A 12,353-nucleotide genomic window follows, 5' to 3' on the forward strand; every position below is an offset into this window, starting at 1 on the left:
TATAATCTACATACTTACGGTGTGTTTAGTCTTGGACCACAAATGCAGTGAAGAATAATGGATTGCTACTCTTCATACATTTTTGACCATTGGCTCAGATTTGAATGCGTACTGGCCATCTGAGCATCTCTGCCAGGCCACCCTATGTCTAGAGACTGTAGATTTAGAGAGTTTATAAACATTGTCAGTTCATCAATAAAGTGTGCTCGCTTCGGCAGCACATATACTAAAATTGGAACGATACAGAGAAGATTAGCATGGCCCCTGCGCAAGGATGACACGCAAATTCGTGAAGCGTTCCATATTTTTAACAGCTTTCAGGAGAGAAATCTTTTTTGTTTTCAAGACTAATTGAAAAAATAAAGCAGGTCCCAGTGCTGTCCCCGTAATATGTATTTTTCAATTAGTCTCTCCTCAACATTTTTAATGTATTTGCTTTGCAGTAAAGAAGGTGCGCTCTATGTTCAGCTGCATTTAGCAAGGAAGCCTGCAGGACTTCTGGGACTTTTCTTTCTCTTTTTTAGCCTCACTGTCATTATTCTTCACCACCCCCAAATCTATACTGCTGCAGTGTTGTGTTGATTTGTGGGAATCAGGACAAAGAGAAGGGCAGGGCCTATGCAAATGAAGGCCTCAGGGATGTCTGGGAGTGCCTTTTTAGCAGTATTGTTAAAGTCCACCTTGCAACCGGATTGGTCGGGTAAGCTGAAAAACACCATGCCAGATTGGGCACCAGGTGTCTAGGCGCTTGGAGGACATATTGGGTCTACATCCCTCAGTTTCTGAGGTCCAAGAAATGTTCACCCTCTACCCTAATAGAGAGGTCTTGGCCGATCGTGGCTGAGAGGGGAAGAAGGTAGCAGTGCAAGATGCTTATGGTCCTTCTCTAATAATGGACCAACTTTCTCTCTCTCCTTACCTGTGGTTCTGCCTGGCTACTGGGGCTACCAGTTGTAAGCCTGCAGCCCACAGGGAGTTGGTTTGTTCCTCTCACACATGTAAATGGGTAAGCATTCAAGTGCACACACCTGCCTACGTCCACAGACCCTCGCGCACACACACTTTTGTCAACAAGCTTTTTCGCAATTAAGAGTATCAGGGACCCATGTTGAAATACAAAAGCAGCACACCACGTGACGGCCATCACATAGAGTCCAGCAGCAAATGGGAAACGTTTAACTAGCTGTGGTCCTATTACTTGCGCTCTACCGTGGAACAACTGCTGGATGAGTCCTGCTGGAGAATATTGAACCTACAACAAGTCTGAGGTAAATAAAAATTCCACAGGAATATAATCAAACAGGGACCTACAACCCTTCCAAGCCAGATAGGAGTCGAACCTACAATCTTCTGATCCGTAGTCAGACGCGTTATCCATTGCGCCACTGGCCCTATGTAGACTTACGCATCCTTTTGTCCTTAAGTGGGCTAGAAAGTGTGTGTATGTGTGTGTGAAGGCACAAGGGAACCCATCTGACCTCCTGGAAGTCTGTTCTGTGAGGTTTTCCCAAGTTTTACAAAGGACTTTAGGAGAAGGAAGCACCTAAAAGCTAGGCGAAATGGTCCTAGATCCAAGGAAATCTTTTAGATCAGGCTCAGTTTCTTAAATAGTTTGCATTAACATAATCAGTTCCAGGTCTGTGTGGGGCTGAGCTTGAGAACTCCTTAGTAAGTAGGCGTTTACAACAATAAGGGGTTTAATATTACAACACAGGTGAACATTCAGACACATTATCATAAGCTCACCTTGTCCAGGGACCCAAGCATGCTGCCTTTCCACTCTCAGAGCCCTTCACCTAACCTACTGTGCAGCTGTTTCACCTTTAATATCACTGTTCCACAGGCAGCGTGACGTCACAATGCTCCTTGTCTGTAGCCCGACCCAGGAGCCTTTGCAAACCTGGTATAATCTACATACTTACGGTGTGTTTAGTCTTGGACCACAAATGCAGTGAAGAATAATGGATTGCTACTCTTCATACATTTTTGACCATTGGCTCAGATTTGAATGCGTACTGGCCATCTGAGCATCTCTGCCAGGCCACCCTATGTCTAGAGACTGTAGATTTAGAGAGTTTATAAACATTGTCAGTTCATCAATAAAGTGTGCTCGCTTCGGCAGCACATATACTAAAATTGGAACGATACAGAGAAGATTAGCATGGCCCCTGCGCAAGGATGACACGCAAATTCGTGAAGCGTTCCATATTTTTAACAGCTTTCAGGAGAGAAATCTTTTTTGTTTTCAAGACTAATTGAAAAAATAAAGCAGGTCCCAGTGCTGTCCCCGTAATATGTATTTTTCAATTAGTCTCTCCTCAACATTTTTAATGTATTTGCTTTGCAGTAAAGAAGGTGCGCTCTATGTTCAGCTGCATTTAGCAAGGAAGCCTGCAGGACTTCTGGGACTTTTCTTTCTCTTTTTTAGCCTCACTGTCATTATTCTTCACCACCCCCAAATCTATACTGCTGCAGTGTTGTGTTGATTTGTGGGAATCAGGACAAAGAGAAGGGCAGGGCCTATGCAAATGAAGGCCTCAGGGATGTCTGGGAGTGCCTTTTTAGCAGTATTGTTAAAGTCCACCTTGCAACCGGATTGGTCGGGTAAGCTGAAAAACACCATGCCAGATTGGGCACCAGGTCTCTAGGCGCTTGGAGGACATATTGGGTCTACATCCCTCAGTTTCTGAGGTCCAAGAAATGTTCACCCTCTACCCTAATAGAGAGGTCTTGGCCGATCGTGGCTGAGAGGGGAAGAAGGTAGCAGTGCAAGATGCTTATGGTCCTTCTCTAATAATGGACCAACTTTCTCTCTCTCCTTACCTGTGGTTCTGCCTGGCTACTGGGGCTACCAGTTGTAAGCCTGCAGCCCACAGGGAGTTGGTTTGTTCCTCTCACACATGTAAATGGGTAAGCATTCAAGTGCACACACCTGCCTACGTCCACAGACCCTCGCGCACACACACTTTTGTCAACAAGCTTTTTCGCAATTAAGAGTATCAGGGACCCATGTTGAAATACAAAAGCAGCACACCACGTGACGGCCATCACATAGAGTCCAGCAGCAAATGGGAAACGTTTAACTAGCTGTGGTCCTATTACTTGCGCTCTACCGTGGAACAACTGCTGGATGAATCCTGCTGGAGAATATTGAACCTACAACAAGTCTGAGGTAAATAAAAATTCCACAGGAATATAATCAAACAGGGACCTACAACCCTTCCGAGCCAGATAGGAGTCGAACCTACAATCTTCTGATCCGTAGCCAGACGCGTTATCCATTGCGCCACTGGCCCTATGTAGACTTACGCATCCTTTTGTCCTTAAGTGGGCTAGAAAGTGTGTGTATGTGTGTGTGAAGGCACAAGGAAACCCATCTGACCTCCTGGAAGTCTGTTCTGTGAGGTTTTCCCAAGTTTTACAAAGGACTTTAGGAGAAGGAAGCACCTAAAAGCTAGGCGAAATGGTCCTAGATCCAAGGAAATCTTTTAGATCAGGCTCAGTTTCTTAAATAGTTTGCATTAACATAATCAGTTCCAGGTCTGTGTGGGGCTGAGCTTGAGAACTCCTTAGTAAGTAGGCGTTTACAACAATAAGGGGTTTAATATTACAACACAGGTGAACATTCAGACACATTATCATAAGCTCACCTTGTCCAGGGACCCAAGCATGCTGCCTTTCCACTCTCAGAGCCCTTCACCTAACCTACTGTGCAGCTGTTTCACCTTTAATATCACTGTTCCACAGGCAGCGTGACGTCACAATGCTCCTTGTCTGTAGCCCGACCCAGGAGCCTTTGCAAACCTGGTATAATCTACATACTTACGGTGTGTTTAGTCTTGGACCACAAATGCAGTGAAGAATAATGGATTGCTACTCTTCATACATTTTTGACCATTGGCTCAGATTTGAATGCGTACTGGCCATCTGAGCATCTCTGCCAGGCCACCCTATGTCTAGAGACTGTAGATTTAGAGAGTTTATAAACATTGTCAGTTCATCAATAAAGTGTGCTCGCTTCGGCAGCACATATACTAAAATTGGAACGATACAGAGAAGATTAGCATGGCCCCTGCGCAAGGATGACACGCAAATTCGTGAAGCGTTCCATATTTTTAACAGCTTTCAGGAGAGAAATCTTTTTTGTTTTCAAGACTAATTGAAAAAATAAAGCAGGTCCCAGTGCTGTCCCCGTAATATGTATTTTTCAATTAGTCTCTCCTCAACATTTTTAATGTATTTGCTTTGCAGTAAAGAAGGTGCGCTCTATGTTCAGCTGCATTTAGCAAGGAAGCCTGCAGGACTTCTGGGACTTTTCTTTCTCTTTTTTAGCCTCACTGTCATTATTCTTCACCACCCCCAAATCTATACTGCTGCAGTGTTGTGTTGATTTGTGGGAATCAGGACAAAGAGAAGGGCAGGGCCTATGCAAATGAAGGCCTCGGGGATGTCTGGGAGTGCCTTTTTAGCAGTATTGTTAAAGTCCACCTTGCAACCGGATTGGTCGGGTAAGCTGAAAAACACCATGCCAGATTGGGCACCAGGTGTCTAGGCGCTTGGAGGACATATTGGGTCTACATCCCTCAGTTTCTGAGGTCCAAGAAATGTTCACCCTCTACCCTAATAGAGAGGTCTTGGCCGATCGTGGCTGAGAGGGGAAGAAGGTAGCAGTGCAAGATGCTTATGGTCCTTCTCTAATAATGGACCAACTTTCTCTCTCTCCTTACCTGTGGTTCTGCCTGGCTACTGGGGCTACCAGTTGTAAGCCTGCAGCCCACAGGGAGTTGGTTTGTTCCTCTCACACATGTAAATGGGTAAGCATTCAAGTGCACACACCTGCCTACGTCCACAGACCCTCGCGCACACACACTTTTGTCAACAAGCTTTTTCGCAATTAAGAGTATCAGGGACCCATGTTGAAATACAAAAGCAGCACACCACGTGACGGCCATCACATAGAGTCCAGCAGCAAATGGGAAACGTTTAACTAGCTGTGGTCCTATTACTTGCGCTCTACCGTGGAACAACTGCTGGATGAGTCCTGCTGGAGAATATTGAACCTACAACAAGTCTGAGGTAAATAAAAATTCCACAGGAATATAATCAAACAGGGACCTACAACCCTTCCAAGCCAGATAGGAGTCGAACCTACAATCTTCTGATCCGTAGTCAGACGCGTTATCCATTGCGCCACTGGCCCTATGTAGACTTACGCATCCTTTTGTCCTTAAGTGGGCTAGAAAGTGTGTGTATGTGTGTGTGAAGGCACAAGGGAACCCATCTGACCTCCTGGAAGTCTGTTCTGTGAGGTTTTCCCAAGTTTTACAAAGGACTTTAGGAGAAGGAAGCACCTAAAAGCTAGGCGAAATGGTCCTAGATCCAAGGAAATCTTTTAGATCAGGCTCAGTTTCTTAAATAGTTTGCATTAACATAATCAGTTCCAGGTCTGTGTGGGGCTGAGCTTGAGAACTCCTTAGTAAGTAGGCGTTTACAACAATAAGGGGTTTAATATTACAACACAGGTGAACATTCAGACACATTATCATAAGCTCACCTTGTCCAGGGACCCAAGCATGCTGCCTTTCCACTCTCAGAGCCCTTCACCTAACCTACTGTGCAGCTGTTTCACCTTTAATATCACTGTTCCACAGGCAGCGTGACGTCACAATGCTCCTTGTCTGTAGCCCGACCCAGGAGCCTTTGCAAACCTGGTATAATCTACATACTTACGGTGTGTTTAGTCTTGGACCACAAATGCAGTGAAGAATAATGGATTGCTACTCTTCATACATTTTTGACCATTGGCTCAGATTTGAATGCGTACTGGCCATCTGAGCATCTCTGCCAGGCCACCCTATGTCTAGAGACTGTAGATTTAGAGAGTTTATAAACATTGTCAGTTCATCAATAAAGTGTGCTCGCTTCGGCAGCACATATACTAAAATTGGAACGATACAGAGAAGATTAGCATGGCCCCTGCGCAAGGATGACACGCAAATTCGTGAAGCGTTCCATATTTTTAACAGCTTTCAGGAGAGAAATCTTTTTTGTTTTCAAGACTAATTGAAAAAATAAAGCAGGTCCCAGTGCTGTCCCCGTAATATGTATTTTTCAATTAGTCTCTCCTCAACATTTTTAATGTATTTGCTTTGCAGTAAAGAAGGTGCGCTCTATGTTCAGCTGCATTTAGCAAGGAAGCCTGCAGGACTTCTGGGACTTTTCTTTCTCTTTTTTAGCCTCACTGTCATTATTCTTCACCACCCCCAAATCTATACTGCTGCAGTGTTGTGTTGATTTGTGGGAATCAGGACAAAGAGAAGGGCAGGGCCTATGCAAATGAAGGCCTCAGGGATGTCTGGGAGTGCCTTTTTAGCAGTATTGTTAAAGTCCACCTTGCAACCGGATTGGTCGGGTAAGCTGAAAAACACCATGCCAGATTGGGCACCAGGTCTCTAGGCGCTTGGAGGACATATTGGGTCTACATCCCTCAGTTTCTGAGGTCCAAGAAATGTTCACCCTCTACCCTAATAGAGAGGTCTTGGCCGATCGTGGCTGAGAGGGGAAGAAGGTAGCAGTGCAAGATGCTTATGGTCCTTCTCTAATAATGGACCAACTTTCTCTCTCTCCTTACCTGTGGTTCTGCCTGGCTACTGGGGCTACCAGTTGTAAGCCTGCAGCCCACAGGGAGTTGGTTTGTTCCTCTCACACATGTAAATGGGTAAGCATTCAAGTGCACACACCTGCCTACGTCCACAGACCCTCGCGCACACACACTTTTGTCAACAAGCTTTTTCGCAATTAAGAGTATCAGGGACCCATGTTGAAATACAAAAGCAGCACACCACGTGACGGCCATCACATAGAGTCCAGCAGCAAATGGGAAACGTTTAACTAGCTGTGGTCCTATTACTTGCGCTCTACCGTGGAACAACTGCTGGATGAGTCCTGCTGGAGAATATTGAACCTACAACAAGTCTGAGGTAAATAAAAATTCCACAGGAATATAATCAAACAGGGACCTACAACCCTTCCGAGCCAGATAGGAGTCGAACCTACAATCTTCTGATCCGTAGTCAGACGTGTTATCCATTGCGCCACTGGCCCTATGTAGACTTACGCATCCTTTTGTCCTTAAGTGGGCTAGAAAGTGTGTGTATGTGTGTGTGAAGGCACAAGGGAACCCATCTGACCTCCTGGAAGTCTGTTCTGTGAGGTTTTCCCAAGTTTTACAAAGGACTTTAGGAGAAGGAAGCACCTAAAAGCTAGGCGAAATGGTCCTAGATCCAAGGAAATCTTTTAGATCAGGCTCAGTTTCTTAAATAGTTTGCATTAACATAATCAGTTCCAGGTCTGTGTGGGGCTGAGCTTGAGAACTCCTTAGTAAGTAGGCGTTTACAACAATAAGGGGTTTAATATTACAACACAGGTGAACATTCAGACACATTATCATAAGCTCACCTTGTCCAGGGACCCAAGCATGCTGCCTTTCCACTCTCAGAGCCCTTCACCTAACCTACTGTGCAGCTGTTTCACCTTTAATATCACTGTTCCACAGGCAGCGTGACGTCACAATGCTCCTTGTCTGTAGCCCGACCCAGGAGCCTTTGCAAACCTGGTATAATCTACATACTTACGGTGTGTTTAGTCTTGGACCACAAATGCAGTGAAGAATAATGGATTGCTACTCTTCATACATTTTTGACCATTGGCTCAGATTTGAATGCGTACTGGCCATCTGAGCATCTCTGCCAGGCCACCCTATGTCTAGAGACTGTAGATTTAGAGAGTTTATAAACATTGTCAGTTCATCAATAAAGTGTGCTCGCTTCGGCAGCACATATACTAAAATTGGAACGATACAGAGAAGATTAGCATGGCCCCTGCGCAAGGATGACACGCAAATTCGTGAAGCGTTCCATATTTTTAACAGCTTTCAGGAGAGAAATCTTTTTTGTTTTCAAGACTAATTGAAAAAATAAAGCAGGTCCCAGTGCTGTCCCCGTAATATGTATTTTTCAATTAGTCTCTCCTCAACATTTTTAATGTATTTGCTTTGCAGTAAAGAAGGTGCGCTCTATGTTCAGCTGCATTTAGCAAGGAAGCCTGCAGGACTTCTGGGACTTTTCTTTCTCTTTTTTAGCCTCACTGTCATTATTCTTCACCACCCCCAAATCTATACTGCTGCAGTGTTGTGTTGATTTGTGGGAATCAGGACAAAGAGAAGGGCAGGGCCTATGCAAATGAAGGCCTCAGGGATGTCTGGGAGTGCCTTTTTAGCAGTATTGTTAAAGTCCACCTTGCAACCGGATTGGTCGGGTAAGCTGAAAAACACCATGCCAGATTGGGCACCAGGTCTCTAGGCGCTTGGAGGACATATTGGGTCTACATCCCTCAGTTTCTGAGGTCCAAGAAATGTTCACCCTCTACCCTAATAGAGAGGTCTTGGCCGATCGTGGCTGAGAGGGGAAGAAGGTAGCAGTGCAAGATGCTTATGGTCCTTCTCTAATAATGGACCAACTTTCTCTCTCTCCTTACCTGTGGTTCTGCCTGGCTACTGGGGCTACCAGTTGTAAGCCTGCAGCCCACAGGGAGTTGGTTTGTTCCTCTCACACATGTAAATGGGTAAGCATTCAAGTGCACACACCTGCCTACGTCCACAGACCCTCGCGCACACACACTTTTGTCAACAAGCTTTTTCGCAATTAAGAGTATCAGGGACCCATGTTGAAATACAAAAGCAGCACACCACGTGACGGCCATCACATAGAGTCCAGCAGCAAATGGGAAACGTTTAACTAGCTGTGGTCCTATTACTTGCGCTCTACCGTGGAACAACTGCTGGATGAATCCTGCTGGAGAATATTGAACCTACAACAAGTCTGAGGTAAATAAAAATTCCACAGGAATATAATCAAACAGGGACCTACAACCCTTCCGAGCCAGATAGGAGTCGAACCTACAATCTTCTGATCCGTAGTCAGACGCGTTATCCATTGCGCCACTGGCCCTATGTAGACTTACGCATCCTTTTGTCCTTAAGTGGGCTAGAAAGTGTGTGTATGTGTGTGTGAAGGCACAAGGAAACCCATCTGACCTCCTGGAAGTCTGTTCTGTGAGGTTTTCCCAAGTTTTACAAAGGACTTTAGGAGAAGGAAGCACCTAAAAGCTAGGCGAAATGGTCCTAGATCCAAGGAAATCTTTTAGATCAGGCTCAGTTTCTTAAATAGTTTGCATTAACATAATCAGTTCCAGGTCTGTGTGGGGCTGAGCTTGAGAACTCCTTAGTAAGTAGGCGTTTACAACAATAAGGGGTTTAATATTACAACACAGGTGAACATTCAGACACATTATCATAAGCTCACCTTGTCCAGGGACCCAAGCATGCTGCCTTTCCACTCTCAGAGCCCTTCACCTAACCTACTGTGCAGCTGTTTCACCTTTAATATCACTGTTCCACAGGCAGCGTGACGTCACAATGCTCCTTGTCTGTAGCCCGACCCAGGAGCCTTTGCAAACCTGGTATAATCTACATACTTACGGTGTGTTTAGTCTTGGACCACAAATGCAGTGAAGAATAATGGATTGCTACTCTTCATACATTTTTGACCATTGGCTTAGATTTGAATGCGTACTGGCCATCTGAGCATCTCTGCCAGGCCACCCTATGTCTAGAGACTGTAGATTTAGAGAGTTTATAAACATTGTCAGTTCATCAATAAAGTGTGCTCGCTTCGGCAGCACATATACTAAAATTGGAACGATACAGAGAAGATTAGCATGGCCCCTGCGCAAGGATGACACGCAAATTCGTGAAGCGTTCCATATTTTTAACAGCTTTCAGGAGAGAAATCTTTTTTGTTTTCAAGACTAATTGAAAAAATAAAGCAGGTCCCAGTGCTGTCCCCGTAATATGTATTTTTCAATTAGTCTCTCCTCAACATTTTTAATGTATTTGCTTTGCAGTAAAGAAGGTGCGCTCTATGTTCAGCTGCATTTAGCAAGGAAGCCTGCAGGACTTCTGGGACTTTTCTTTCTCTTTTTTAGCCTCACTGTCATTATTCTTCACCACCCCCAAATCTATACTGCTGCAGTGTTGTGTTGATTTGTGGGAATCAGGACAAAGAGAAGGGCAGGGCCTATGCAAATGAAGGCCTCAGGGATGTCTGGGAGTGCCTTTTTAGCAGTATTGTTAAAGTCCACCTTGCAACCGGATTGGTCGGGTAAGCTGAAAAACACCATGCCAGATTGGGCACCAGGTGTCTAGGCGCTTGGAGGACATATTGGGTCTACATCCCTCAGTTTCTGAGGTCCAAGAAATGTTCACCCTCTACCCTAATAGAGAGGTCTTGGCCGATCGTGGCTGAGAGGGGAAGAAGGTAGCAGTGCAAGATGCTTATGGTCCTTCTCTAATAATGGACCAACTTTCTCTCTCTCCTTACCTGTGGTTCTGCCTGGCTACTGGGGCTACCAGTTGTAAGCCTGCAGCCCACAGGGAGTTGGTTTGTTCCTCTCACACATGTAAATGGGTAAGCATTCAAGTGCACACACCTGCCTACGTCCACAGACCCTCGCGCACACACACTTTTGTCAACAAGCTTTTTCGCAATTAAGAGTATCAGGGACCCATGTTGAAATACAAAAGCAGCACACCACGTGACGGCCATCACATAGAGTCCAGCAGCAAATGGGAAACGTTTAACTAGCTGTGGTCCTATTACTTGCGCTCTACCGTGGAACAACTGCTGGATGAGTCCTGCTGGAGAATATTGAACCTACAACAAGTCTGAGGTAAATAAAAATTCCACAGGAATATAATCAAACAGGGACCTACAACCCTTCCAAGCCAGATAGGAGTCGAACCTACAATCTTCTGATCCGTAGTCAGACGCGTTATCCATTGCGCCACTGGCCCTATGTAGAATTACGCATCCTTTTGTCCTTAAGTGGGCTAGAAAGTGTGTGTATGTGTGTGTGAAGGCACAAGGGAACCCATCTGACCTCCTGGAAGTCTGTTCTGTGAGGTTTTCCCAAGTTTTACAAAGGACTTTAGGAGAAGGAAGCACCTAAAAGCTAGGCGAAATGGTCCTAGATCCAAGGAAATCTTTTAGATCAGGCTCAGTTTCTTAAATAGTTTGCATTAACATAATCAGTTCCAGGTCTGTGTGGGGCTGAGCTTGAGAACTCCTTAGTAAGTAGGCGTTTACAACAATAAGGGGTTTAATATTACAACACAGGTGAACATTCAGACACATTATCATAAGCTCACCTTGTCCAGGGACCCAAGCATGCTGCCTTTCCACTCTCAGAGCCCTTCACCTAACCTACTGTGCAGCTGTTTCACCTTTAATATCACTGTTCCACAGGCAGCGTGACGTCACAATGCTCCTTGTCTGTAGCCCGACCCAGGAGCCTTTGCAAACCTGGTATAATCTACATACTTACGGTGTGTTTAGTCTTGGACCACAAATGCAGTGAAGAATAATGGATTGCTACTCTTCATACATTTTTGACCATTGGCTCAGATTTGAATGCGTACTGGCCATCTGAGCATCTCTGCCAGGCCACCCTATGTCTAGAGACTGTAGATTTAGAGAGTTTATAAACATTGTCAGTTCATCAATAAAGTGTGCTCGCTTCGGCAGCACATATACTAAAATTGGAACGATACAGAGAAGATTAGCATGGCCCCTGCGCAAGGATGACACGCAAATTCGTGAAGCGTTCCATATTTTTAACAGCTTTCAGGAGAGAAATCTTTTTTGTTTTCAAGACTAATTGAAAAAATAAAGCAGGTCCCAGTGCTGTCCCCGTAATATGTATTTTTCAATTAGTCTCTCCTCAACATTTTTAATGTATTTGCTTTGCAGTAAAGAAGGTGCGCTCTATGTTCAGCTGCATTTAGCAAGGAAGCCTGCAGGACTTCTGGGACTTTTCTTTCTCTTTTTTAGCCTCACTGTCATTATTCTTCACCACCCCCAAATCTATACTGCTGCAGTGTTGTGTTGATTTGTGGGAATCAGGACAAAGAGAAGGGCAGGGCCTATGCAAATGAAGGCCTCAGGGATGTCTGGGAGTGCCTTTTTAGCAGTATTGTTAAAGTCCACCTTGCAACCGGATTGGTCGGGTAAGCTGAAAAACACCATGCCAGATTGGGCACCAGGTCTCTAGGCGCTTGGAGGACATATTGGGTCTACATCCCTCAGTTTCTGAGGTCCAAGAAATGTTCACCCTCTACCCTAATAGAGAGGTCTTGGCCGATCGTGGCTGAGAGGGGAAGAAGGTAGCAGTGCAAGATGCTTATGGTCCTTCTCTAATAATGGACCAACTTTCTCTCTCTCCTTACCTGTGGTTCT

General features: G+C 45.0%; 8 non-coding genes across 8 annotated transcripts; 7 read left to right on the forward strand and 1 right to left on the reverse strand.

Annotated features, from left to right (window-relative positions):
- The first annotated feature begins 202 nt into the window (after positions 1-202).
- On the forward strand, positions 203-309 carry LOC147704454 (U6 spliceosomal RNA). The gene has a single exon (XR_015298972.1). It is a non-coding gene; the product is annotated as a U6 spliceosomal RNA (small nuclear RNA).
- Positions 310-2,106: 1,797 nt separating this feature from the next.
- Positions 2,107-2,213, forward strand: LOC147704455 (U6 spliceosomal RNA). The gene has a single exon (XR_015298973.1). It is a non-coding gene; the product is annotated as a U6 spliceosomal RNA (small nuclear RNA).
- Positions 2,214-4,010: 1,797 nt separating this feature from the next.
- Positions 4,011-4,117, forward strand: LOC147704456 (U6 spliceosomal RNA). Its single transcript, XR_015298974.1, has one exon. It is a non-coding gene; the product is annotated as a U6 spliceosomal RNA (small nuclear RNA).
- A 1,797-nt stretch (positions 4,118-5,914) lies between these two features.
- Positions 5,915-6,021, forward strand: LOC147704457 (U6 spliceosomal RNA). Its single transcript, XR_015298975.1, has one exon. It is a non-coding gene; the product is annotated as a U6 spliceosomal RNA (small nuclear RNA).
- A 1,797-nt stretch (positions 6,022-7,818) lies between these two features.
- LOC147704458 (U6 spliceosomal RNA) lies at positions 7,819-7,925 on the forward strand. The gene has a single exon (XR_015298976.1). It is a non-coding gene; the product is annotated as a U6 spliceosomal RNA (small nuclear RNA).
- Positions 7,926-8,935: 1,010 nt separating this feature from the next.
- On the reverse strand, positions 8,936-9,008 carry TRNAR-ACG (transfer RNA arginine (anticodon ACG)). Its single transcript has one exon. It is a non-coding gene; the product is annotated as a tRNA-Arg (tRNA).
- A 714-nt stretch (positions 9,009-9,722) lies between these two features.
- LOC147704460 (U6 spliceosomal RNA) lies at positions 9,723-9,829 on the forward strand. Its single transcript, XR_015298977.1, has one exon. It is a non-coding gene; the product is annotated as a U6 spliceosomal RNA (small nuclear RNA).
- A 1,797-nt stretch (positions 9,830-11,626) lies between these two features.
- Positions 11,627-11,733, forward strand: LOC147704461 (U6 spliceosomal RNA). Its single transcript, XR_015298978.1, has one exon. It is a non-coding gene; the product is annotated as a U6 spliceosomal RNA (small nuclear RNA).
- The last annotated feature ends 620 nt before the right edge of the window (positions 11,734-12,353 follow it).

Source organism: Lissotriton vulgaris, chromosome 7 (genome assembly GCF_964263255.1).
Source record: "Lissotriton vulgaris chromosome 7, aLisVul1.2, whole genome shotgun sequence".
NCBI lineage: Eukaryota > Metazoa > Chordata > Amphibia > Caudata > Salamandridae > Lissotriton > Lissotriton vulgaris.